At 42.5% G+C, this 4475-nt stretch overlaps 1 pseudogene across 1 annotated transcript; it reads left to right on the top strand.

The window, feature by feature from the left end:
- The first annotated feature begins 776 nt into the window (after nucleotides 1-776).
- LOC308436783 (non-histone chromosomal protein HMG-17-like) lies at nucleotides 777-4253 on the top strand (annotated as a pseudogene). The gene is made up of 2 exons: nucleotides 777-805; nucleotides 3996-4253. The product of its transcript is annotated as a non-histone chromosomal protein HMG-17-like (transcript).
- Nucleotides 4254-4475: the final 222 nt, after the last annotated feature.

The raw sequence follows: 4475 nt of genomic DNA, 5'->3' as shown, positions 1-4475 counted from the left end.
TAAGACTACATTTTTCTATAGCTGAACTTAGTGCTGATTGTTTCAAGGTGGCTTCTGTAATTACTTCCAAATGTTTTAATGAGGCTGTTTTTCCTTTTTTTTTTTTTCATTTTTCTCAAGACGTCTTTAAATTCCCCCCCTTCCATATTGATTTTCCAGCCACACTCCTTTTGGCTGCCATTGGCAGAACAAGTCATATAAACTATTACAGCTTTGCCCAGAAATTTCTCTTCACCTCTCAGTCCATTTTCCCTGTGGTCTGGGTGCTCATCATCTGAGGAAAGTCCATGTGTGATCTGATCTCTAGTGGGCTTTTTTGCAACCCAAGACCTAGACGAGGTACAACTGTAAAGTTCATTATCATTAAAAATTATTTATTCACTCCGAACTTTATATATGGGTGTTTTACTTACATCATTTACCCCTTTCCCACTCTCTATCAAATTGTCTGGTATTCCCCCTCCTCTCAAATTCATGACCTTTTATTTTAATTATAACTGTTACACACACACACACACACACACACACACACACACACACACACACACACACACGCACGCACACACACACAAGCATGTGCATATAAAACTATAACCATGACCTGCAGGGACCCTTTAGTGTTGCTCCTATGTACTTCATTTGGAGTTTGGATCTCTTCGGATTAGATAACCACTGGGGGAGGGGTCATTCCTGGAGAAGGCTCTTTCCATGGGATTGATTGCCCAAAGCTTTTCATTTAGGGGTGCCCCCCCCACCTTGAAACTGCCCCTGCCCACATGGACATGCCAACTGGCTTTGTCATCAGGTAGGTCTTACTTAGGCAACCATATTGTTGAGATCTCGTGGGTAGAGCTCCCCAAGCATGCATAGATTATTCAAAATTTGGGATCCAGAAATGAGACCCATGTGACCTTTGTATTCTCTAGCTGCTGTGTTTTGCTTAACAAGACAGTCTCCAGTTGCATCTTTTTCTCAGCCAATGAGATTCATTTCAGTCTGTCCTTCTCTGTTTTAACTCTTTCCTGCTGGAATACCATTGTGTAGAGGTAGATAGATCGATCCCTTTGGAATCAAAGCCCGGACATTCCATAATTTATCTCATTTTTTTAAGTATATGCTTTGGTGACCTGTTTGGCTTCAGCTTTCGCCTTTATACATCCCCCGTGACCCCCCACGGTTTCCCTTGTCCAGTGAGGGCCACCTTCCAAATGCAGTCAATTAAGCTGCCCAAGAAGCTGTGACACCTACCCATGCTGCAACTTTTGGATAGTTCTGGGTTACAATGTTACTAGCCTGTGCAAGCTGATGTCAGAGATTAGAGTCAGAATGTGCCCGCCACTCCTTCAGACAGAGGTCCCTTTAGGTCTTGATAAACAGCAGCAAGATTTATGGCTTCCTAAGGAGCCAAGCCAGGTCCCCAGACTGCTGCTGGAAGTGACACTGGTATGCTAGACACTCTTGTCACAACACCATGACACAGAAGCAAGACTGACTCCTCATAGCGTGAGGTGTTACACCATGCCGCAAAGCATGCTGCATATTTTCCAAACAGTCATCATGATAAATCAAACCCATTTCCCCCATTTTCTTTGACAACTTTTGAATCCAATAGCCTATTCTCAATTTGGCTCGGTATCTTTATAACTATAATGTTTTATGTTATGTTTTATACAAACATGGAGACATTCTGAATTGTCCTTTGAAATGCAACAGGGTGTATTTTTTGTGTGTTTGTGTGCAAAACGAATGTTCATTTGAGGTAGGTGTCAAGCTCTCTCGGGCAAGCACACCAAACCTGGGAGCATTTACGTAGCACCCCTCTGTGTATGTTCAGGTATTAAAGCTTATTGCTTGTTTCCCTAGACTGTGTAAATCACATTGGAATGTTCTACCAATCAGTAGGAGGAAGACAAATTAGGTGACGTGTTTTCAAAAGTGCTTTCCTAAATTTGGATCTTTGTATAATGCTAATATTAGTTTTCAAAACTGACCTACCATTTTTCATTGTTGAGAAAATACTGAAGTAATAGATAAAAAGAAAGTGTGTTTTTCTTTGGAGCCCTGGGCGTTAGCAAATCATGTGGGAAAAATCTGACACCTCCACACACTGCAGAGGTTTTCTCCACACACATCTAAACAAGAATTTTGAAATATACATTTGGAACTGATTTTTTTTCTTCTAGCCAGCTGTCTGGCACCCTGTGAGTGGGGAAGCATATTTGGCTGTGTGGCTAAAATTCCCTATTAGGCACATTCATCAGCAGGAGACAATGGCGAATGAGCATGTAAAAAAAATAATATTAGAAGACGAAAATCGCAGTGCCCAGGTCTTTGGAGCAATGAGTAGGCTCACAGGTAGTGACCGTTCATGGTCTCCTAACTGGCCTAGGGTGACTGGTTTGAGTCTATCCTCTTCTGCATACGCAATTCCAAACTCAACCCAAACTTCCTTGAACCCGTGAATTTATTAGTAAGATTAATTGGCATCAAATTTAATAGCTGAGAGCAGACATCACCTAGGAAGATGGAATGGAGTTTCTGATGAGAAGAAACAGGTTCTCACGTAGAAGGATATTAAGCGGGTGGCGGCTGTAACCTGAATCTGAAGGAAGGGGAACGCTCTATGCTCTGCCTCTTGTTTGCGCCCGGAGCTCTCTCTTCGCTGCTCCCTCCCCATGCTCACAAAACGCCTGAGTTTGAAGTCAAAAATCCTCAATGCTTTGCTTACCCTAAAGGGCGTGTTCAGGTTTTATACATTTTGTTCGTTTGTTTTGCTTTTGTGCAGACAGTAATGACGTTAAGCAATCCTGGTAGACAACATCCAGCAACAACGAACCACACTGTGCCTTGTCCGGCCAGGGAATAAGGAAATGCCAGCGCCCTTAGTCTAAGTCCTTTTCCATGGCTTATCTTTCTAGACTGCTTCTCTCTGGGTCTTCCCTGACTGTAATACTCTCTGGGTAACCCCGGGTAACCACTCTTTGGGTAACCCCGGGCTCCACCTTTGCCCCTATTCTGCACCTCCTCTCTCCTGGTTTTCTTCCGGGGGGTGCCGCCTTGTGATGGAACCATTGAGCATGGGCTGTGTTCTGTCTCAGTCTCTCTCCTTTGACATATGTTAGTTCTGGTCTTACTGGATGGTCTGTGGGCTACACGTGGTCTGCTGTTAGCCACTCCACAATTTAGGACCTGCAGCATTATATCATCACGTCACATCTTCACAGACTGTTTGATGGATAAGCAGGACAAGCCACTTTTTATTGAGAAGAAGCCCCCAAGAAATTCATTTGAAACTGTATCTAATGGATTATGAATGGTGTCTAGAACGTCCCAGAAAGGGATCATAACTTATGAACTCTTCTACTGGTGAACACTTCAAATATGCCAGCTATCTATCAATTCTTCCAGACAAATCTTTCTTAAGGTGCAGATTCACCCCTGCGTTCTCCTAATCCCTCTTGGGACACCAAAACTAAACCTGGGACACATCTTATCAATTGGCATGCCACGCGGTACATGTGCATTTTAAAAAGTGACTTAAGATGAACCACAAGACCATTTCCCTGCTCTGTATTTATTCTTAATATAATTCAGTTTTCTTGGGTAAAGTAGATATGTATTGTGGAGTTGGTCATTGGCATTTTAGATCTTAATAGCATTTTATTTTTGTGTGTAGAGGAAAAGAGAAGAATCACAGCCTTTGGTCAATTGTTTCTTTGGTTCCAAAGTGTAAAAATATTTCAAGTCAACTTTAAAAAAGGACAAGTTTTTGAGCATTCATCAACTGCTTGTAGATGGGTGCATTCACATAGAAATGGTGGTTTTACCACAGGAGGCCAACTAGAGGACTAAGACCAGATCATTATGGAGAACAGATAATTATGGCTCTCTTTAAGATTGATTGTTGTAGCCGTGTGAAGAAGCAGCTAGGACAACTCCCAGACAGACCAAACCGCTGTAAAATCCACTCCTGCTGCCACTGCTGTGACCAAAAGAAAGGCTGAAGGGGATGCTGAAAGAGACAAAGCCAAGGTAAAGGACGAGCCACAGAGAAGATCTGCAAGGTTGTCTGCTAAACCTGCTCCTACAAAGCCTGAGCCCAAGCCTAAAATGGCTCCAGCAAAGAAGGCAGAGATGGTACCCAAGGGAAGGGGAAAGCCGATGCCGGGAAGGATGCGAATAATCCTGCAGAAAATGGAGATGCCAAAACAGACCAGGCACAGAAAGCTGAAGGTGCTGGAGATGCCAAGTGACTTGTGCCTTTTTGATAACTGTGTACTTCTGATGACTGTACAGTTTGAAATACTATTTTTTATCAAGTTTTATAAAAATGCAAAATTATGTTTTACTTTTTTTCACTATATTGTTAGCACACAGAACACTTCATCGTTAGGGTGGGGGAAGATTGTGTGTCACTAACAAAGTATCACTCAAGCTGGATTGAGGACAGAAAACCTCTTTTCTTGATAATTTTG

The sequence above is a fragment of the Micromys minutus genome, assembly GCF_963924665.1.
Source record: "Micromys minutus genome assembly, chromosome: 25".
Classification (NCBI taxonomy): domain Eukaryota; kingdom Metazoa; phylum Chordata; class Mammalia; order Rodentia; family Muridae; genus Micromys; species Micromys minutus.
Note: the sequence above shows the minus strand (reverse complement) of the source record. Positions and strands in the feature narration are given on the sequence as shown.